This window comes from Lemur catta, chromosome 1, assembly GCF_020740605.2.
Source record: "Lemur catta isolate mLemCat1 chromosome 1, mLemCat1.pri, whole genome shotgun sequence".
Classification (NCBI taxonomy): domain Eukaryota; kingdom Metazoa; phylum Chordata; class Mammalia; order Primates; family Lemuridae; genus Lemur; species Lemur catta.
In genome coordinates, this window is record NC_059128.1 from 231,427,298 (window position 1) to 231,451,668 (window position 24,371).

General features: G+C 38.6%; 1 long non-coding RNA gene across 2 annotated transcripts; it reads left to right on the forward strand.

The window, feature by feature from the left end:
* Nucleotides 1-1,188: 1,188 nt before the first annotated feature.
* On the forward strand, nt 1,189-16,879 carry LOC123642122. Of its 2 annotated transcripts, none has more exons than XR_006736386.1 (3): nt 1,189-1,257; nt 15,208-15,328; nt 16,650-16,879. It is a non-coding gene; the product is annotated as an uncharacterized LOC123642122 (long non-coding RNA). The 2 variants fall into 2 exon arrangements; XR_006736385.1 differs by lacking the exon at nt 1,189-1,257 and adding an exon at nt 13,648-13,737.
* Nucleotides 16,880-24,371: the final 7,492 nt, after the last annotated feature.

A 24,371-nucleotide genomic window follows, 5' to 3' on the forward strand; every position in this document is an offset into this window, starting at 1 on the left:
GGCAGGACAAAGCTCATCTTCACTGGGAAACATGAGATAATTCTAACATTGTTTAAGCCAGAGAAGCTCTGTAAGAGAAAACAAAAGTTAATTTCAGACTTATAAATTGCTTTCTTTCCTAAGCAGACCCAAAGGTGGAAAAGGAGGGACATCTTAGTAATAGCAACCATTTATTTTAAGTCTGAGAACCCTCTGCTTTTTTTCACCTATAAAGAAGCAGTCAGCAGAAAGAATCAGATGAAGTCCAGGTGGTAAAAGGATTAAGAATTCTCCAAGGAAATAAATTCTAAATCTGACAATCTTTCAAACAACCTATCCAAGAAATTTTTAATCATACCAATCTTCTTTTTGAAGGTTAGCTTAATAATAACTAATTCTTACATAGTGCTTACTCTGTGCCAGGCACTAGTCTTTTTTTTTTTTTTAATGAATATTAAGTCCTTAAATTCTTGTGGCAACTCTTGAGGTATGCAGCATTTTTATTATTCCCATTTTACAAAAGAGGCAATCAAAACACAGGACCAGTAATTCACCTAAATTTTCTTCCATAGTTAGGAAGTGGTAGAGTCAGGAGTTGAATTCATGCAGTGTAGCTCTGGAGGCTTAAGATACTCCAAATACTTTCCCTAGCGTAAAAGGGAGAATTTAAAGACAGATAAAGCAGCATTAGTCATTTCTTTCCTTTGATGCAATTGAACATGCTTCTTGCTTGAGTAACAAGAACTAATCCACAGTGCTCCAGCCAGCACCAAGGCACTATGGCTCTGGAATCCAGTGCTCTGCCCTTTGTTCTTACCACCCCCTCCATGGCCTGGTAAGCTACTCCATGCAAAGCTGGTGTCTGTGTGCTGATTATGTCAAGTGTGATGCTGGGGAATGTGGCATAAGTCCACTGATAAGCTCAGTCGGCATTTCTTGGTGGGTTGGATCAAGTCACTTTCTTTTCAGATGCATTACAGGAGCCCACACATGAACTCTGGTTAGACAGTATGTCATTTTCCAGAACTCAGCACATGATTGCCAAATTTCTATTTAGAGGTAACATTTTTTGAAATACCAGATGTTCTTTGACATTTGACTAAAATATAAAAACAGCCATTAATCCATAGGAATAGAACAATAATCTCCCCAGGAAAGTTTTGTATCTCTAGGTCACTGACTAATAACTGAGGTGACCAATTCAACTAGATGAGAGTGCTGCAAAGTGAAGATAATTGGCATAATGGAAAGAGATGCTAGCTAGCTGAGCTTATCCAGGTAACAAAATAAATCTTTGTCATTAATTTGTTTAATTTTGTGTTTCTAAAATCCGTTTTAAATGACCAGGTAAAAAAAAAAACATTTTTTCACTTTATGACTCTGTTTTTCTTACTATTTTTAGTAGCCTCCATTTTATATCCATTATTTAATATTTCACATCATGGATTCATGGCAATTGCTTCCAATGCTAAGATCTCTAGCTTTAAGAGCTTGGAAAAACATTGGGAACACCTGGGCCAATCGTCTTGTTTTGTGTATGAAGAGGCTGAGACCCAGTCAGGTTAAGCAACTTCTCCAGGTCATCAGAGGGTAGTGAGAGATGGCGCCTTATGACTCCCTTGGTGGCTAGAGCTCAGCTGCCACCAACCAAAACTGGTGGTGGGGCTGAGACACAGGAGGACAGGAGCTGTCCAACATTGGCAGTATCCATCCTCCAACCCCTGTGCTAGGTTGCCCTATTATGAACACCAGGTGCTATATTGATGACACTGAAGGGTAAGATGGGGGAGGGCTGCAGCATGAGTCTGTTCACTGTCGAGTGGCTGCGTCAAGCTGCTGCCTGCCTCCTCCTGGTTTTCAGTCCTTAACTTCAGGTCATTTAGCCATTGGGATACCTGCATAGGTCCTCATTCAAGGACAGGACATGGTTTGGGGCTTGCGATTATAAGGTGTTCACAGACTTGGTCACAGGCAAAATAGATTTTGTTCTTTTTTTCTTCATCATTTTTGTTAAGAATACCTTATTTTTACTCAAAAGCAGTTTAGAAATCTAAATGGTATTTCTAATGGCTTATATTCTGTTATTATCTCCTGCTATGTAGAATATAGCCAGAAGGCATATATGTGCATGTGTATTTCTTTATATTTACGTGTATGTTTCAAAATCTACTAACTCTGGAAGCCTGTGTGGGAAGCTGTGGGTTCTAAAGTTATGCATATTTAATCTGAAGTTAACAATATCTTTTGACTCTTCTCTACAACCTTCAGCCATGGTTTTCCAAGTGAAAATGTCTTTTTTTTTTTTTTAATCTTTGGCAAAATAATCCCACCATGCTTAGTGGAGTTTCATAAAACTTTGAAAAATACCCATATCACACTCCAGAGCTTCCAGATGGGAATCCACAGAGAATTCTACAGAATGGGTGACAGATTGAAGGACTCCTGACTCCTGTGTGATCCCGATGCCTCTGTCACTCTGCTAGCATCCACATGCTATGACTGAGCATGTTGAACTGTTTGGGGGCACAAGTGGCCTTATCTGACAAAATAATCCTCCTATTGATGTGGGGGATTTTGAAATATGCATTCACCAGGCTCTGGCTCTGCCCATCATTGTGAAATAGGCAATCTTTGCCTTTGGTTCCTGACTCTGGCTCTGTGCTTCTTATGCAGTCTGCGTCCTTCTCCCACTGGGGGTCTAGGTCACCCCAAAACTGCTCCTACCTCGAGCCACCAATCTAACCTCCCTCCTAGGACTTTTGTTCTGGACGATTGTTTTCTAATTCTGCCCTTGTATCCCGAATTATCATATAAGAAATAAATAACTCCCTCCAATACACTATTGTTTAATGGGTTGCCCTTCCCAGGACCACTTGTGTGTAGAGGAGAATGCCTGAGGGTAAGCAGCCTTAATCCTTTGGATGGAATTTTTAATGGTGGAACTTTAAGCTCTGAGACATAGGATAAAAATTAGGGGGAGGAGAGGGCAGCTATACCTTTCCAAATTCTTCCATATACTTAAAGTGGTAGAACACATATAGTAAACAGGGCCATATAGTGTTTCTCCCAGAAAGAAGAAGGTGGATAGAGGACTGTGTGAAGGTCAAAGCTCTTCTCTATTGAGGACAAATGGATTGGAAATTAGGACTGATTCCAGGTGAGGCTCAAAATCAGATGTAAATCCATGGGATTGTAGAGGGTCACCCTTATGAGTATTTGAGAGATATTTATGGAGAACAGAATAAGGATTATACCCACTACTGGTATAAAAGAAAAAGAGGAGCATGGATATTTTACTAATAAGGCTAAATTTTTCTCATTTATGTCAGTCAATAGACTCATTGGAACATTGGTATGAATGTATCCCAAAGAGTTTATAAATGACTTAAATTGTATTATTATTTTGAATGTATTACATTTTCTTTAGCAATGTGTTTAACTTCCTCCTGTGTTAAAGGGGGCTATGAAGAACTGGGAGAGAGAATCTAACCTGGTAATAAACATTTGTTTCAATAAGCTACAAAGCAGACAACCCACAAATGTATATGTGAGCAAACTACTGTACAACTTTTACTTAACACTGTTCTATTAAGTTCAAATATGCTTTTAAATAATTTGAAAGAAAAAAGGCCTGGCCCAGGGAGAAGTAAAGTGCTAAGGCAACTTCAATAAAAAATAGCTAGAGCCTAAATGTCATATCAGTAAAGAAAGGAGAAAATGGAGAAGTGTTTTCATAATCATAAATATAATTTGAGTACACGTCATTTTTGTCTTCTCAGCCAATCATGGAAGAAACTGTCATTTGAAATTATTCTATAGGGCTTAATTAGAGTTGCCAAGGAATTAAGCCCAGGCAGAGAAAAAAATGATTGAATCCAGGAAAGAAGCCAGAGTGATTTTTATTCTTATGTCTTAGAGTTTGAACTAAAGTTATTATAGACTGAATTATATGAAGATTGCAGCAGTTGAGTTTAGTGGTAAACAGCAGTCCATAGGTGGGTGTAGAGATTTATGTTTTTAAAAATGCTGTTCCAGTTTATACAACTCTTTCTTGCACATATCTTGTAACTACATGTTATTTTCCTTAATATGATATTTAATATAAAGTTAAACTTTTTAAAGAAAACATTTATGTTCCTGGTTCATTGAGTCAAGGAAATACTGTGGGTCAAACCCAACAGTAACTAAGGCATCCCTCTTTGCTGCCACAGGAAAGCAATGAAAGGAAAATGGGATCTTTTTATTTGTGGCAAATAGCACAGGATACATAAAAGCTGGATTTAATTTTCCTATTTCCAAGTGGTGAAAAAAGAGCCTCTGAGAGTTTCTTTGACCTGACTGAGATCATACAGCTTGCCAAAGGAGGAATCTGAAGACTGTTCTCTGTACCGATGTGTTCAATTTACCTATTCTGCTTCACTCCTCTTTGCAGAATTTAAGCTTAGGTCTCCACTTCATTGGCTTAGATATTTCCTCAGATAAATAACTCCAAAGTGGACTGTGAATCATAGTTGCCTAAGAATATTTGAGTGTACTATTTTATAAATCCCTGTAGCTAAGGTCTTTAGAGAGTAAGGAAGAATCACCCTAAGGAGTTGGCAGAGGCCAAGAAATATGAGCCTGTTACGAGAGGGAATTTCATTGAGACTTCTGAGGGAAGGGAATGCTTTATTGTTCTGATTTCAACAGTGAGTGAAAGGGATGTTAGCTGGACGCCAGATAGGGAAATGAAACCTGTAATGAGAAACCCTACCATCAGAAAGCCAGCCACATCTTCCTAGCACTCATTGGAATTTTATAAAACAGCTTTTACAAAGTAACCTAAGAAGTATAAACATTACATTCACATCAGCCTACTGCACTAATCTGCCTAGGATTAGGATGCCCTTCAGCTCCACCAACCAGAGAAATAAGGGCATTCCCCAGATTATATCAGAGAGATGATTTGTTGTTTTAGGAAGACACCCAGATAGGAAGGCTGAGCCCAGGCCTCACTGGCTACATGCAGCCTGCACAAGCCTACTTAGCTTCAAAAGAAGCTCCAACTCACCAGGAGTAAAACTTCAGAAAGGCCAGAGGCAACCTTAATATAGGTCTGGCTCAGAGAGTATACCTAAATTAATAAAATTTTAAATGATGGAAATCACATGAAATATTTTCTATGGCTACAATGTAATAAAATTAGAAATCAGTAACAGAAAAAAACCAGGAAAATTCATAAATAGGTAGAAATGAAACAATACACTCCTGCATAACCACTGAGTCAAAACTGACTCAAGAAGAAATAGGAAATCTGAGCAGATCTATAACAAGTGAAGAGATTGAATTAATACTTAGAAACCTCCCAGTAAAGAGAAGCCCAAGACTACATGAATCCACTGGTGAATTATACCAACTATTTAAAGAAGAATTAATCCCAATCCTAAAACTCTTCCAAAAATTAGAAGAGGATGGAATATTTTCCAATTTATTATATGAGGCCAGCATTATCCTGATGCCTAAACCAGACAAAAACATTATTTTAAAAAAACTACAGAATAATATTTGTTATGAATATAGATACAAAAATTCTAAACAAAATTTTAACAATATGAATCCAATAATATGTAAAAGTGATAATATACATGACCAAATTCTGTTTATCCCAAAAGTGTAGTGCTGGCTTAGTATTAAAAAATCAATCAACACAATTAAACATATTAACAAACTTAAAAGGAAAAACAAACTGTTTTAAAATAAATGGATATATTTAGGCAAAACAAAAATAAACAAAAAGAACTGTGATACATGTCCCACACCATATAAAAAAATAACTCAAGATGGATTATAGACCAAAATGTGAAACCAAAACTGTAAAACTTCTAGAGAAAACATATGAGAAAATCTTTTGTACCCTGGGCTAGGCAAAAATTTATCCAATACCAAAAGCACTATTCATAAAGAAAAAAAAGATAAATTGGACTTCATAAAAATTATAATTTTCTACTAAACAAAACCACTATTAAGAGAATAAAAGGACAAACTACAGACTTGGATGAAATATTTCAAAGCTTATATTCGAGAAGGCCTTGTATGCAAAATATGTAAAGAATTCACAAATATCAATAATATGAAAGCCAACTATCCACTTTTTAAAACTGGGAAAAATATTTGAATAGATACTTCATCAAAGAAGATATTCAGATTATAAGGAAGCAAATGACAAGATGCTCAAAATAGTTATTAGAGAAATGCAAATTAAAAATCCAAATGCAATAATACTACACAGCTATCAGAATAGCTAAAATTAAAAAGACTGACCATAGCAAGTATTGATGAGGATGTGGAAAAACTGCTAGTGGGGCTGATGGGAATATAAAAATGACACAACTGCTTTGGAAAACAGTTTTGTGGTTTCTTTAAAAATTAAAAATATTTCTACTCTATGATCTAGCCATTTATCTTAGGTATTTACATAAGATAAAAATCTACATCCACATGAAGACTTGTACACAAATATTCATAGCAGGTTTATTTGTAGTAGCCTAAGTCTGAAAACAACTGAAATATCTATCAACAGGTGAATAGATAAATTGTGACATATCTATATATACAAAGGAATATTACTTACTCATTAAGAAAAAGGAATGATGGCCGGGCGCGGTGGCTCACGCCTGTAATCCTAGCACTCTGGGAGGCCGAGGCGGGTGGATTGCTTGAGCTCAGGAGTTCGAGACCAGCCTGAGCAAGAGTGAGACCCCGTCTACACTAAAAATAGAAAGAAATTATCTGGCCAACTAAAATACATATATAGAAAAAATTAGCCGGGCATGGTGGCGCATGCCTGTAGTCCCAGCTACTCGGGAGGCTGAGGCAGTAGGATTGCTTAAGCCCAGGAGTTTGAGGTTGCTGTGAGCTAGGCTGATGCCACGGCACTCACTCTAGCCCGGGCAACAAAGCGAGACTCTGTCTCAAAAAAAAAAAAAAAAAAAGAAAAAGGAATGATAGACTGATACATGCAGCAATATGGAACGATGTTAAAATAAGCATCCTGAGTGAAAGAAGACAGACAAAAAAACAGTATATACTGTATGATTCTATTTATACAAAATTCTAGAAAATGAAAACCCATTGCATTGACAGAAGGCAAAGCACTAGTTTGCTGGGACCGGGGAGTGTAGGGGACACAGAGAACTGGGAGGGAGGGATTAATACTGTGCCTGCATGGCTTGAATGTCTGTGTTTCCCTCAAATTTATATGTTGAAATTCTGACCCCAAGGTGATGGTATCAGGAGGTGGGACCTTTTAGGAAGTTATTAGGTCATGAGGAAGGAGCCTTCATGAATAGCATCAGGGTCCTTATTAAATGGGGCCAAGAGAGTTCGTTTGCCCCTTTCACCTTGTGAGGACAGAGAGAAGGTGCCATCTTTGAAGCAAAGAGCAAGCCAGTACCTTGATCTTGTACTTCCCAGCCTCTAGAACTGTGAGAAATAAATTTCTGTTGTTTATAACCTACCTAGTTTGAGGTATTTTGTTATAGCAATCTGAAAAGACTAAGAAAGAGCCCAAGGAAACTTTTTGGGGTGGTGTATACACTCACTCTCTTGCTTGTGGTGATGGTTCCATGGATATATATAGATATAGACAGAGCCTCAAAATTCATCAAATTGCATACTTGATGTATAGTTTATTGCATGTCAATGATACCTCAATAACAAAACTTTTAAAAATAAAGAACTATGACTACAGATTGAAATTTAAAAGAATAAATTCAGTGCACAGAAAGTATTATGGCTAGTCTCCCTTATTTTTCCCAGGATTAAGTAATAATAAATGGTTTATTTACTAAAAGTTTACCATGCACTAGGCATAATTTTAAGTACTTTATATGTGTTAGCTTGCTGAATACTCATAACATCCCTGTGACACAGATAATCCTATTAGACCATCTCATATTTGGGGAAATAGATGGACTTAACCAAGGACTCACCACTAAAACTAGCAAAGTCAGGATTTAAATCCAGATTATCTGGCTTTAGAGTATTTGCTTTTTTAAAATTTCAAAATATTAAGGGGGAACAAATGTTTTTGTTACATGGATAGCTCTTATAATGCTTAAGTCAAGGTTATGAGGGTGCCTATTACTCGAATAGTATTCATTGTATCTGTTAGGTAGGTTTTTACCCATCCCCTTCACCTTCCTCTCTGCTTCTTGATTTCCAATGACTTTTATTTCTTTCTGTGCCTATGTGTGCTCACCAATTAGTTCCAAATTATTAGAGAATACATGTGGTGCTTGTTTTTTCATTCTTCAGATACTTCACTTAGGATAATGGTCTCCAGTTCCATCCAAATGGCTGCAAAAGACATTAATTCATTGCTTTTTATGGCTGAGTTGTACTCCATGGTGTGTGTGTGTGTGTGTGTGTCTATCTATCCACACACACATATCACATTTTGTTAGTCCACTCAGGAATTGATGGGCACTTAGGTTGATTCCACATCTTTGCGATTGTGAGTTATGTTGCAATAAACATTCAAGTGCAGGTGTCTTTCTGATAAAATGACTTCTTTTCCTTTGAGTAGATACCAAGTAGTAGGCTTGCTAGATCAAGTGGTAGGTCTACTTTTAGGTCGTTGAGGAATCTCCATACTGTTTTCCATAGAAGTTTTATTAATTTGCAGTCCCACCAACAGTGTATATGCATTCTTTTCTCTCTGCATCCATGCCAGCATCTATAATTTTTGGACTTTTTAATAGTAGCCATTCTGGCAAGGGTAAGGTGATATCTCATTGTGGTTTTAATTTGCCTTCCCTGATGATTAGTGATATTGAGCATTTTTCATATGTTTATTGGCCATTTGTCTATTTTCTTTTGAAAAGCTTCTGTCCGTGTCTTTTGCTTACTTTTTAATGGGGTTGTTTTTTCTTGCTGATTTGTTTGAGTTCTTTGTAGATTCTGGATATTAGCCCTTTAACAGATATATAGTTTGTGAATATTTTCTCCCATTTTGTAGGCTGTCTATTTGCTCTGTTGATTATTTCCTTTGATGTGCAGAAGCCTTTTAATCAAGTCCCATTTATTTATTTTTATTGTTGCTGTAATTGCCTTTGGGGTCTTCGTTATAAATTCTTTGCCCTAGGCCAATGTCTAAAAGAGTTTTTTTAATATTTTCTTCCAAAATTTTTATAGTTTTGTGCCTTACATTTAAGACTTTTATCCATCTTGACTTAATTTTTGTAAATGGTGAGAGATAGGGGTCCTGTTTCATTTTTCTGCATGTGGCTATCTAATTTTCCCAGCACCATTTATTGAATAGGGCTTCTTTTCCCCAGTGTGTGTTGTCTGTTTTGTCAAAGATCAGTTGGCTGTAGGTAGATAGTTTTATATTTGAGTTCTCTGTTTTGTTCTATTGGTCTATTTCTTTATTTTTGTACCAATACCATACTGTTTTGGTTACTATAGCTTATACTAGAGTTTGTAGCCTGGTTGTGTGATGCTTCCAGATTTGTTCTTTTTGCTTAAGATTGCTTTGGCTGTTCAGGCTCATTTTTTTTTTGTTTGTTTGTTTGAAATGAAGCATAGAATTATTTTTTCTAGATCTGTGAAATATGATGTTGGTATTTTAATGGGGATTGCATTGAATCTGTAAGTCACTTTGGGCAGTGTGGACATTTTAATGATGTTGATTCTACCAATCCATGGGCAAGGGACATTTTTCCATTTGTTTGTGTTACCTGTGATTTCATTCCTCAGTGTTTTGTAGTTCTCCTTGTAGAGATCTTTCACCTCCTTGCTTAAGTATATTTTTCAGTATTTTATTTTCTTTGTAGCTATTGTGGATAGTATTGAGTCTTTGATTTGACTCTCAGCTTGACTGTTATTGGTTTATAGAAATGATACTGATTTGTGCACATTGATTTTGTAACCTGAGACTTTGCTGAATTTATTTATCAATTCCAGGAGTCCCTTGGTGGAGTCTTTGTATTTTCTAGATACAAGATCATATTGTCAGTGAAGAGTGATAGTTTGACCTTCTCTTTCCTGATTTGGATATGCTTTAATTCTTTCTCTTGCCTAATTGCTCTAGGTAGAACTTCCAGTATTATGTTGAATGGAAATGATGACAGCGGGCACCATTGTCTTGTTCCAGTTCTTAGGGGGAATGCTTTCAACTTTTCCCCATTCAGTGTGATGTTGGCTGTGGGTTTGTGATATATGGCTTTTATAATTTTGAGATATGTTCTATCTATGCTAGTTTGTTGAGGGTTTTTATTTTAAAGGGTGCTGGATTTTGTTGAGTGCTTTTTCTGCATATATTGAGATGATCATATGGTTTTTATTTTTGCTTCTGTTTATGTGGTGAATCACATTTATTGATTTACACGTTGAACTATTCTTGCATCCCTGCAATAAGGCCCACTTGGTCATGGTGGATTATTATTATTATTATTATTTTTGATGTGCTGTTGAATTCAGTTTGCTAGTATTTTGTTGAGGATTTTTGCACTTATGTTTATCAGGGATATTGGTCTGTTGTTTTCTTTTTCTTGTTGTGTCCTTTCCTGGCTTTGGTATCAAGGTGACACTGGTTTCATAGAATGAGTTAGGATGGATTCCCTCCTTCTTGATGTTATGGAATAATTTGTGTAGTGTGGGTATCAGCTCTTCTTTGTAGGTCTGGTAGAATTCAGCTGTGAATCTATCTGTTCTGGGGCTTTTCTTGTTGTTGGGAGATTTTTTTTATTACTGCTTCAATCTTGCTGCTTGTTATTGGTCTGTTCGGTATTTCTATTTCTTCCTGATTGAGTCTGGGGTGGTTGTGTGTGTTCAGGAATTTGTCCATTTCCTCTGCATTTTCTTGTTTACATTTATGTATATAGAGACTTTCATAGTATTCACAGATGATATTTTCCTTTTTCAATCTCCTTTTTCATTTCTGATTGAGCTTATTTGGGTCCTTTCTCTTCTATTCCTGGTTAATCCAGCAAGAGGTCTATCAATTTTGTTTATCTTTTCAAAGAACCAACTTTTTGTTTTGTTGATCCTTTGTACTGTTATTTTGCTTTCCATTTTTGTTTGTTTCTACTCTGACCTTTGTTATTTCTTTTCTTCTGCTGTCTTTGGGTTTGGTTTTCTCTTCTTTTTCTAGTTCCTTGAGATGTGACATGAGATTGTTAATTTGTGATCTTTCTGTCTTTTTTGATATAGGCATTTAAGGCTATGAATTTCTCCCTTAGGACTGCTTTTGCTGAAACCCATAGATTTTGATAGCTTGTGGTCCCTTTGTCGTTCAGTTGGAGGAATCTTTTGATTTCCATCTTAATTTCATTATCGGACTAATAGTCATTCAGCAGGAGGTTGTTTAATTTCCATGCGTCTGTGTAGATTTGAGTGTTTCTCTTGGAATTGATTTCTAGTTTTATTCCACTGTAGTCTGAGAAGGTACATGGTATGATTTCAATTTTTTAAAATTTGTTGGGACATGTTTTGTGGCCTAAGAGATGATTAGTCTTGGAGAATGTCCCATGTGCTAATAAGAAAAATGTATATTCAGTAGTTTTGTAGTAGAATGTTCTGTAAATGTCTGTTAGTTCCATTTGTTCTAGAGTCCCATGTAAGTCCAGTGTTTATTTATTTTCTGCTTTGATGACCTGTCTAGCTCTGTCAGTGGGATGTTGAAGTCCCTGGAAATTATGATTCTACTATTTATCTCTTTGCTTAGATCTAGTAGAATTTGATTTATGAATCTGAGAGCTCTTGTGTTAGGTACATATATATTGAGGATTATTATGTCTTCTTGTTGAATTGCTCCCTTTACCATTATATGATGACCATCTTTGTCTCTTTACCATCATTGATTTAAGTCAATTTTATCTGATATGAGCCTGGGTACGCCTGCTCTCTTTTGGTTTCTCTTTAGGTGGAATATTTTTTTCCATCCTTTCACCTTGAGTTTGTGTGAGTCTTTGTGGGTTAGATGTGTTTCCTGAGGACAGCAGATACTTGGGTTGTTTTTTCATCCATTCAGCCAGGTTATGTCTTTTGAGTGGGACATTCAGACTGTTAACATTGAGTGATAGAATTGATATATGAGATGTTGTTCTGTTCATCATGTTGGGTAGTACCTTATTGCTTTCTTTTCCCTCTTGTACTATTGTTTTATATGAGCTGTGAGCTTTAGCTTTTGGATGATTTTATACTGGCAGGTATCTATTTTGCCAATACATGCATAATGCAGTTCTGAGTATTTCCTGCAGGGCAGGTCTGGTCCAGACCAATTCCCTCAGTGTTTGCTTGTCTGGAAAAATCTTTAATTCTCCTTTATTTGTGAAGCTTAGTTTTGCAAGATACAGAATTCTATGCTGGAAATTGATCTGTTTAAGAAGACTGAAGTTGGGGCTCCAATCCCATCTGGCTTGTATGGTCTCCACTGATAAGTCTGCAGTTAGTTTGATGGGTTTTCCTTTGTATGTTATTTCGTGTTTTTGCCTCATGGCTCATAGGAGTTCCTCCTTCATGTTGACTTTGGTCAGTCTGATGACTATATGTCTTGGTGAGTCCCTCTTTGCAGGAATCTTCCAGGTGTTCATTGAGCTTCTTGTATCTGGATGTCTAAATCTCTAGCAAGACCAGAGATGTTTTCCTCAATTATTCCCTCAAGTAGGGTCTTCAGACCTTGTGCTTTTTCTTCTTCACCCTCAGGGATGCCTAGGATTCTTTTATTTGGCCATTTTACATAATGCTATATTTCTCAAAGACTTTGTTCACCCCTCTGGATTATTTATTTTTGACTGACTGGTTTAATTTAAGAGAGTTGTCTTTAAGCTCTGAAATTCTTTCTCCTGCTTGGTCCAGTCTATTCTTAATTCTTTCCACTACGTTTTTTATTTTCTTAAGTGAATTTTTCATTTCCAGAAATTCTATTTGTTTTTTTTAATATGTCTATCCCTTTAGTAAATTTTTCATTCATTTCCTAAATTGTTTTTCTGGTTTCTTTGAGTTGGTTTTCCATATTCTCTTGGATGTCATTGAGCTTCCTTACAATCCATATTTGAATTCTTTACCTGTCATTTCAGTATTTTCATTTTTGTTGGGATCCATTGCTAGAGAGCTGGTATGCTCGTTTGGTGTGTCCTTTTACTCTGATGTTTCATACTTCTGGAGTTTTTGCACTGATTCCTTCTCATCTGGAGTGGCTGTCACTTCTTATTTTTAGATTTTCTTCTGTTTAGATAGGGCTTTTTTTTCTCCCTCACACTTAAGGGTGTGTCTATAGCATATGTTGGGTAAGGACCTTTGGCTTTGCTTGTGGGTACTTTGATGGGGGTCTAGATTCTGGATGGATAGCTTGGTTGTAGATATCCTTAGTGTGGTGGCGTTCTCAATTGCTAGTTATTTGTAGGCTGTAGTGGTGGTGTATTATGTGTGTGGACAGATTCCCTGTCTCTTGTTGATGTAGGAAGAGGGAGATCTTTGAAATCCTTTCTCTTTCCCCAGCCATGTGGTCTTCTTAATAGGTGAATTATATTGGAACACCTACTTTCATCTCTGAGATGGTAGGTGGTGCTTGTGGGTAAGAATCAGCCACTCCTTTTATGATTGAGTCAGTAAAACTGTAATGGGCTGTACAAGTTGTCCTCCCTGTTAGTAGGTGTATGATTTCAGGAAAAAGCAAGCTGCAGTATTGTTTTGTGGGACCTGTGACCAGCTCTAGCCCCTCAGGAGAAGCACCCAAATGCTCCAGGTGGTGGGCAGGGGCCCTGGAGCTCCTGGGTGAGTCCTTATTCTCCAACACAGCAGAGTTGGGTGGAAGTACAAGGGTGGGTGGAGCTGTGTCAGGCAAGCCTGCTTTCAGGCTCCACAAAGGCAGGTACAAGAGCTATCTTGGCAGGGATTAAGGGTCACCTCCCAGGCTGCTGAGAGTATTCACTCTTGACAACTACACTACACTATCTCTCTTGAGACAAAGTGCTCATTTGATTGCTGAACTGAGCTTACTGTCTTGAAATATAAATATTATAAGAGGAGGAAGACCTCCAGGGAACCAGGGAGGAGGGTGGAATAAGGGCCAGAGAGTCACCCAGAATTGAGTTCTGAGTGATAAGTTTTCCAAATCTGGCTGTACACCTATCTTGCCAGGGCATCCTGACTCTGTGTGTAATATTCCACTGCCTGCATCAAGTAGGCATCCTAGACCTTGACTCTTTCTCTCTTTTATGCAGATTGACTCTGTCTCTGCCTCCGGCCAACCTTGATGCTCAAGGCCCTTAACCAGCTTCCACAAGAAATTCAATCACACTAAGCGTCTCCAAGTTTTGTTTATAGTTTTAGGGGAGATCTGGGGATTCATGGGTCACATCTCTCAATGCACAGCAGTTCTCAATCCCTCCATCTTGTGAAACTATCTTCTTCACTAAGCCCCTCTTCCCTTCCCCAGCCACACTCCCGTCACTGTTCACATTTCCCCTGAAGTGCTTGGTCCCAGTCTTCCTTCTACTTTCCTTCTTGACCTAGGCTCTGTCTTCTATCCTCCTCACAGCTATCAAAGCCATTTCTTCCTTAGGAAATTCTCAGTTCTCATGCTAGCTGCTTAGAAGACACATGTGCCTCCATATCTTGATAGGTTACTCTTGCCATCTTCCCAAGGCTGACTTGGCAAGTGTGTTGCTGTTGTGACTACATCTAAAAAAATGTGTGGAGAATGAGGGTGGACCTACTTTCCAAGGAGAAACCTCAGCCCTTGGATATAAAAACAAAGGCCAAAGCTCTTGAGTATCCCTCAGGAATTGGGCCTAGGTTTCTCAGACTGATTTCAGACATCCACTGGTAGCTAGTGGTCTCACCTGTATCAATTTGTAAGATTCTGTTAGAGACAGGATGAAAAAGGTTTGCATGCTTCTCCCCTTCCCATAGTCTTTGCACAGCTGTCTTACCTGGGCTTGCAAAACAGTTTCAAACATGAAGGTGGCATTGGTACAGTGGGAATTTATAATTCAGAGTCTCAGGTCTCCAGGGGCAGGAAAAACAGAACTAGGATAATGTCTGCCACCAAGCTGGATTGCCCCTGCCACCCACTCTCTGTGAAAGCACTAAGGAGAGTAAGGAGTGGAAAGTGAGAGCGAGAGGATGGCTGGGGCCTCTCCAGAAGTTTCTGCAGTGTGAGGTGGTGAGCAGGATAAACACTGTGAAGGAAGTGAAATCCCCTATGGGACTTGTGATGCCTTTTTTTTGCCATGTCGCTAGCTCCCACACTCCAGAGATGACTAAGTAGCTGATTCATTGGTGCCACACCCAGAGGAAGAGTTCAGACTTGAGAGAGGAGGGGGAAGTACGGCCATACTGCCCCATCCTACAAGAGCAGAGGGTATGTGTATGTGTGTGGGGGTGGGAGGAAATGTCTTTAAACATGTCTTTTGATTAGCAGTCACAGTGTTTTACAAAGCCTGAATTAGTTGCCAACATATTAAAAAAATGGGATTTTTTTTACATGCAAAATCAGAATTCATAAATTACTATCAGCTGATCTGATACCCTCCCCTGTGTTACTTTAATAGCTGCCTACCTGGTCTCCCTGCTTCCATCATTGACTCCCTTACAGTCTGGTTTCAACCCAGAAGCAGAGGGATCATTTTTCAATGCAAATCAAATAATGTCACTCCACTGCTTAAGATCTTCCCAAGCTGTCCCATCTCATTCAGAGTGAAAGTCAGAATCCCAGATAATGCTCTGCAAGATTCTACATGCTGGGGCACCTTGTACATTTCCTCTCTCCTCTCCTCCCCCTCCTCCACCACCTACTCCAACTACTACTACTAGCATAGAAGCTGGAGCCGGATTATTCTCTGGCTCTATTTTCTATGTGTCTTTGGGTAGATTACTTAACTGATCTGTGCCTCACTTCATCATCTGTAAAATGAGGCTAATAATCATATCTTGCTCACAGGGTTGTTAAATGAGGACAAAATAAGTTAATATTTTTAAGAGTCCTTAAAACAATGCCTGACACAAAGTAAGAACAATCGTGTTGCTCCTTTAATCCAGCCATGCTCGTTTCCTTAATTCTCCTCAAATGAAACAGGTTGGCTCCTGCCTCCACGCCTTTGCAAACGCTGCTTTCTCTGCCTGGCCCTGGCTTCCACAGACACCCACAAGATTTCAAGCCTTTCTTGTCAGTATTTGGAATGAATCAAAAATTCAAAAATAAAAGCAAAAGTGAATAAAAAAAATCCAACCAGGAAGAAATAAAGAGTACTGATTGAATTCAGAAAAAAAATGGAAGAAAAATACAAAACCATCTCAAAATAAAGACTCAATTATAAAGTGGCTTAAGGAAAAGAGATTGAAATAAAACTTTAACAAGGAGCATTGAAGAAAAACTGGAAAATAACCAAGAGAATTAAAATATGTGATACTTTTTTTTTCTAGAAAGTCATGAGGACACCTCGAGTATAAAGTAGATATAGATCGGCACTGTCTAGTTTATGATTTACCTTAAACCATCTCACTGCTCTAGGTATTTCCTTCTGAGCATCCAAAACCAGCTTGTCACCATCCCTGACCATCAGAAAACCTTTTTGCCATTTCTTTCCGTTCTGCTTCGTTCCCTAGTCCAGGCTGAACTGTCTTGTCTGGCCCCACGGCCACCCAGGAAGCAGTGGATCCTGATTCCCTGTACTTGTTTCTAGGCCAGGCTGAGACACGTTCATCACCAGGCACCTATGACTGTCTAAGCAGCAAATCATGCCACATGCCTGGCTGCCCAGCAGTGCCATGCTCTCTTCATCCTCCCCTCCCTCTCCCAGCTCCAGGTCCTCCCCTGACCTTGTGCTTCTCCTGAGAATCACACTGCTTCTGTTTCTACTCGGCATGCCAGAAGTTATTGCTTTCATTCACTCATCAGTAAAGATTTATTTTAAGCAACTAAGTACCTGGTATCTTTTTTTGTCCAAGGAACTCTGAACCATTTTATGTTTTTAAAAATTATTTCTAGAGAGCTCTGAACAATTATACATGGAGACTTATAAATCACCCATTCAGAGGCAGGGAGAGGATGGGAGAGGGGTGCTATTCACATTCCCTCTGTGGTCCTGGAGAGGTGAGGCCGCGTAGAGGGGTCTCATCCATGCAGTCTGGAAAATTGTTTATAGTTCCTGGTCCACCCTGCCTTTGCCCATGCCTGTTCTGGGCTCCACGGCACTGTGGGGCTATGTAGCGAGACCGTGTTCAAATATTAAGAAAAAAACAGACGTTTTATCTCACTCCTGGCAAGAATCTGCCTCCCCACTTTATCCTGAAGAAGTGAGGCTTAAGTCTGGGAGACCTGAACTCGAAAAAATGGACTCAGAAATACATAAGATGTCAAAGGAGTGAAAATGAATGCTATATGATTGAAAACTTTTTGAAACATTAATAACCTCAGGGTAGGGAAGAGGAACAAAAATATAGGAAAAAAAACAAAAAATCTCAAAACATATGTGCAGATTTTTTCTGATATCATTTGAATTAGAGCTGGAGGAAGAATGGAGACAATAGTGCTATTGGCTTTTCCCATGGAATTATGTTTTTAAGGGATTTATACAACTCAGATGTTGATTAATCTCTTTTTCTATTCAGGAAGTTTGGCAAATAGAGTCCTCATCTAACCACTCTCTGCCCCTTCGAATAAGATCACTGTGTTCCTAACATATTTTGGGGTAGAAAAGAGTTCTATGAATTTGTTCCAGAATAGATAGTATCAATTTGACTGAGGTTCATTCTTTGATTACAAAAGATTTCCCTTCATGCAATGCCAACAGATTCACCATTCTTCCACATCGATCTCTTCTCTCCTCCCCTGAAACTAGAGGCAGTGTCCTGTGACCTGAGTGGGGAAGAGGGGATCTGGCACCACATTCCCACCCAAATGGGAACCTAATGAGCCTTGGCGTGACCCTGTTCAGGATGTCACTGCTGTCTCTGGCTTTGGGCAAAGAGAGGAAGGAGCAAGAAACAATGCCAGGGAGAGAGATAAGTTAAGAGGCCAAACATAACATTCATGAATGTTTTCTAATTAAAACTGATGTTTACACAAATGTCGCTTCTGGAAATAGCAAATTCTAGAGAAATCCTAATGTGTACATTTTTACAACTGAAGACCATGTTAATATTCAATTTTGTACTTACACAATGTACCACTCCCCCCAGCTTCCCTTTCAACCCCACTGCTACTGCAGCCTGCAACTGTGTAAGATTGTACCGCTTGAGTTTTGTCTTTTGAAATTATATATGTTTATAAATATAAAATAAGCTGCCTTAAAAAAAAAAACAAACCCAGAGGGAATGGCTTTCAGGCTGTCCTCCACATTGAGAATATCAGGGTTTTGGGGGGCAATTCTCTCATATCCCCATGTTCTTCCGATTGTGCCGTCTGCCCCATGCACATCCTTGGCCACCTCTGCTCTCTCCCACCGCCCCAATGAAGCCTGGCTGCTGTTTCTATTCTATGGTGTGTAGTACAAGACTGTGGTTAACACCAAACTGGTGGCAAACTGCCTGACACCACAATCTGGTGGCCCTCTTAGCTGTGCAACCCTGGGCAAGTCACTAAATCTCTCTGTGCTGTATTTGCCTCGTTTTTTAAAACAGGGGATCATTTAGAACTTATAAAGATAGTATAAGGAATAAAATAAGATGTATAAGGTGCTAGAACAGTGCCTAGCAATGTTGTATGAATGTATGAATGTAAAATGTTGTCATTTTTCAATCCTAGTGTTTACATTATTCCTCTGTGAACCCCTCCAGGATTGCTCTTCTCTCTGATAATTTAATCTGTCCCTGTCCTTTCAGTTCAGATAAATCTCCTCTTTTCCATGAAATCGTTGCTTACACCATGTACTTCATACATGGCATATTCTATCTTATTGTGTTATGTTTTTCCTTATGAACTTTTTATCTGCTTTAAATAGACTGACACTCTCAAGGACAGTAATGCTCTTCACACATTTTTTTATCTTCTGTACCCTGTACAGTGCTTTGCACACAATAGATCCTCAGGTAAATTTTTGTTATTGGGACTAGCAAAGACAACAATATGTAGATTTTGGAAAGAAGAGCATGGCAAAAAAAAAATAATAATGAAACTCTATTTTTGGGTATGTTGGCTCCTATTCTATCCTGGAAGAATCTAGATGATTTATGCAAATAAGAAGGCAGAATGTTCATCTTTTCTGGATTGGTGAGCCTGGAATAAGCATAGTTTCCTTTGTTGATAGAATATGGGTTTTATTTGAAATGTTCTCTCTACAAGTCACACAGGGATTTTCATTTATCCTCAAATTGGTCTGATAAGGAAAAGATACTGACGTCCTTCAATCAGTGCAGTTCTGATTCTAATTCAGTACTTCTGCAATAGTCTGCAGTCCTTCTGCAGAAACCTCTGCAGGACTCTCGCAGAAGGGTTGCTCAGCGCTTGGTTACCACATGTGATTATCCAGAAAGCAGGGACGCTGTATAGACCAGTGTGACTGGTGTTCCTGGCGGGATTCTGGTAGTGAGATGTGTGCACAAAGGTAAGTCCAGGGAGTGGAGGGCAGAGAGAGACATGCATAGAGGTGGCCTCATATTCTCTGCTGCTCATGGGGAAGAGGCTGTCTCATTAGACTTGGTTTAGAGGATATGGGTTTGTCCTGGGAAGAATCTAAATGGGAAGAATTTGCTCTAGGTCCGAGCTCAGTGGTTGGAAAACTAATGCCAAATTAATGTCTGTTAAATGAAGAAATGAGTAAACTGCTTTAAGAGATTCACATTTGGTTCTAGACCCCCAATCCTGAAAGATGTGAAAAAGACTAGGTTGTTTTGTGCATCTGTCCCAGTGGCTCAAGCCACACCTGGGGATGTCTCCTGAGTTTTAGAATAAAATGGTATCATTCATGAACTTAAATTGAAAAAAATTTTAAATTTGAAAATTAAAAATTTTTTTTAACCCAAGACTCTAAACCTTATACAATCCTCTAATCCATTCTTAGAGTTATTTAAGACACAAATGTGATCTTGTTACAGGCACTCCTTCAGTGGCTTTTTGCTGTACTCAGAAAAAGTCCAAAGCCCTTAGCATAGCATGCAAAGTTCTCGATGTTCTTCCCTCTGCCTTTTACTCCCATCTTGTCTCTTATCTCTCCTCTATTCAACATTCAAAATTTCATTTCTTGTGCTCTATTTCTTGTGTAAAGAATTTTTTGTTCTGCAATGTGCCAGTCTCTCTCAAACCTTCTTGCCTTTGCATAAATGGTTCCTCTGGCAGGAATGCCTACCAGGCTTTCTGGCTAACATCTACTACTTCCTTAAAGATTAGCTCAAGAGTTTCCTCCTATGTGAAGCTTTCTCTGACTCCCTCCTAGGCAGTTAGTTGCTCTCTGTCTGTGCCTTCCCAGTAACCTTTGCCAATCTCTTTTGTTTCACACTTGTCTGTTCCTTAAAACTGTGACCTAATTGATGACAAATATTCCATCATATCATGGAGCATAATTCTGATAGTTATTATTTTCCATAAATATAATTATGAATTGTAATATAGTATAATGGTTATATTATGCATGTTGAAGTTAGTTGAAACTGTGTTTGCATCATAGAAACTCCATTTTCAGAACTGTGGCAGTTTTATGATTTCTCTAAGCCTCAATTTATTCATCTGTAAAATGGAAATAATACTCATATCTACCTCATAGCCTTGTTTATTAAGTGAAACAATGCCTATAGATGTCTTAGCAGTGCTCTGAAGACAGTATGTACTCAATAGTGTAACAGCAGGACCAGCTGGAGATAAAATTTGGTCTTGTTTTCTCTGCTTCAACAAGAAAGAAGCTAGGAAATCACTTTGAACTTACTGAGACCAATGGTCCTTAGGTCCCTAAGGTTGAGATTAAGGACATTCTTTGGAATCATTACAGGTGGCTACCTTTAGAAGGTGACTGCCTCATCGTCTGGGAAAAAAAAGTATGGAATAAGAAGCTATGCTGACTTGCAGCTGCAGCCTGACTTGCAGCTGAAGTGGAGCCTGTAGAAGGGAGAAACAGTGATGTTAAAAGTCTTGAGTGGAGATCTGGCCCTGCAACTGCGTGCAAAGCCCAGGTCTCCTGGCCAACCTCCCCTTATCTCTCAGTGCCTTACCGCCCACAGTTAGCGCAACAATGTGGGATGGTGCTGGACCGGAATCTTTTCAGCCCAAAATACACTTGTATTGGAACACACTAGAAAGTCCAGGGTCTTGGTTCCCATTACTGGAAGGTGGAAGGATGGGCTTGTTCATCAATTCTCTGGGTTGAACTGGGTCATATTAGTAACACAAGAAAATTTTGGAAGGGGTTAGGGGATATCTGCGTGATATTGTCATTGATTGTTAAATGAATGGGTGCTGTAAGATGGAGTTTATTTTGAGTACTCTAGCAATTTCCAAGTGGTATGAATGTACCACAGAGGTGCACAAGGTAGCTCACTATCTTTTCATTATTAGACACCTTTCAAAAGGGGCAGAGAGTCTCTCAGTTGGATGACAATTTTGTCTCTACAGCTAATAATTTTTTCTTCTCTTTGCTTGAAACCATGTAATTTTTACTGTTCTCTGACATGAGATCGATATAAACCACATAGGAAGTATAACCATAGCTGGTCATAATGTTTGTTCTCATACAGGAAGTTTTGGCCACAACTGTGTGAGTACTTTTCTATCTGGGACTTTGAATTGCTGGGAAATTTGCATTTGGAAATAAAAAACTGACCAACATTCTGTTAAAATCAAACATAGACTCAGTGACTCAGATTTTAGGATTTCTTATGGGCTAATCACGTCCACTAAAAATATTAAGACTGAAACTTCATTTAATCTTAATAAGAAAATCAGAACTGTAATATACTCAAAATTACATACATGCACTCTCTCTTTGAATTAAGAAAGGAAAAATTACATTTACATATTTTATTATCTCTTTTATTTTATAGAGTAGCAGGGACCAACCCATCAGGCAATCCAGAAACTGCTACCATTTCTTGATAAAAATGCTTCTTTTCTACCTTTCTCTAAAGAATCATGCTTACAATTTGCAGAGGTAATGAATTTCAAACCTCCCAGCATATGGTTATGGAATATCCCAAATACTGCTCCACTTACCTCCAAACTTCCTCCAAGCCTAACATCGAATCTCAGTAGGGTACTGGGGAGGGAAGAATAAAACATGTCAGGATTAGGTTCATCTGAGAATAACAAGGACCACTCTTTCTTTCCCCTGCCCCCTTCCACACACATGCACAAAGTACCTTTAAAAAGATAAATGTGTCATTCTCTCCCATGTAAAATAATTTCAGAGATATTAAGTCCACGAATCATGGCAATCCCATCAGGAAAATGGGCTTTCTCCAAGGTTCCGCATCAACATGCTTAAGGTGCTCTTTGTTCAAAATGGCTGCTGGAACTCCAGCCATCACATCAGCTGGATGGAGAAAGGGCAACAAAAGGCTTTATCAGTATCAGTCTGTAAAGATAACTCTTGAAATGTCACACAATACGTCCCCTTATATCTTACGGGCCAAAATTAATCACATGGGAACCCCTAGTTGAAAGGAAGATTGGGCGTATATATATTTTTGCTACATCCCAAGCTACAATATGGGATTCTTATTACTAAAAAAGACAAGGTGAATAAATATTGAGAGGCAACTACAGGATCAATCTCTGTCATACCTCTCATTTCTTCTTTCAATTATTTCATATTTTATAAAAATAGAAAAGCCTATCTGAATTATGTAAAGGGAAACCTTTTATACCATGGGATCTAAACCATTTTGTTCTGTTTCCCAAAGAATTTTGAGTTACTGGCCAGAACAAAACCCCAGAAGGCTATATTTCCATGACAGTGGCTTCTCCACACAACTCCTGTCTTTGCTCCAATCCAAAGGCCAGTGATTCCTTGAACTATTTTGTATTACTGATTCCATTCCCCTATTTTGTTATTAATAGCCACAGAGACTAGATAATCTCAAATATATTCAGATTCACAACTTGTACTCAGAAGGCTGGCATTCTAAGCAGTGCTTTTCAAAGGGTGACCCACGAACTATTACTGCAGTCAGTGACAAGATAAAGACAGATACTGAGAGTGTTTAGAAACTTTTGTAGCAATTTGGTCTTGTTGTGACATCCAAGCTTGCGCTTGCTTTTCTGGCAATTTATTCTTATTGTGTTGTACAAAAGTATTAGTCTGCAACAAAATGTACATTTAAAAAAAACTAGAACTTCATCATATACAGTTGGAGAAGCACTGACTCAAAGTACCTAAAATCATCCAGTTCAGTCCTTTCCACATTGGACTTGCGAATACTATTAATAAAACCCATAGAAGTAAAGCTAGAAAATTAGAACCAGATCTTGAACCCACATGTCCCAATTCCTGTTCCAATGTGCTTTCTCAGTGCCTCTCATCCCAAAACTAAAATTACAATTTGTGATCTGGGTGAGAGTATTCAGTCCACTACCTCTTTTTTTCTTCTTTTCTGCAGATTATACTAGGGGACAATTTTAGTACTCAGAAATATCTCTACCAGTGGGGGATTCTAATACATCTTGGAAAGAGGGCAGAGAAAGGCCCACACTGTGGACCCCTTGGTCCCTGTGTTTTTCTCTTTTGCCACGTAAGGTGGGGAGGCATCAGGCATCATGTATTCATATATGGTGTGGGCAAGTGCTGGATTTCAGGAGCCCTGCCTATCTACAAATATGTGTCCCATTAGTCTTTGGCCAGGAATCTTAAATTTCTATTACAAGAGCATTGGAAAACATACCTTCACCCTTCACTGGTAATGTGAAATACAATTTGGTATATTTGTCTCTTTCCCTAGAAATTTAAGATCTTCTTTCTTTACCTGAAGATAGCTCATTATTTACTGAGTGCCCATTTCCCATCTGGAAAAGCAAACAAAACTCCTATTCTTCAAAAGGTAGTAGGGATGGCGAAAGAGAAGCATGGTCAATGGCAAACTGGAAAGGGGTTTAGGAACATTAGTCCCCAGAGACAATTATGTGGTGAAAGGCCAGGAGGCCAGACTCCCATAACAGTGAGACAATCCAGTCCAAACCATTTGTATTCAGATCTGAGTCTGCCTGAAACAGGGCATGTTTTCTTTTTAGCCTGCCTCTTCGCCTTAGCATTCATTCTCCCAGTTTCCTCTAAGAACTCCTTTTGGAAAATTCCAACTTCTCTCAGCTGAAAAAGGATAAATCAAAACTGATTGAAAGACAAGATACCCAGGAGGATCTGAAGGTATGGGGGGCCTGGGGATGGTGGCCACATGCATTTGGGGAGATAGAAGGGGAGAGAACCCCAGGGATCATTGTGATTGTGGATCCCTTTCTGCTTGGGATCCCTTTTTCACACAAGATC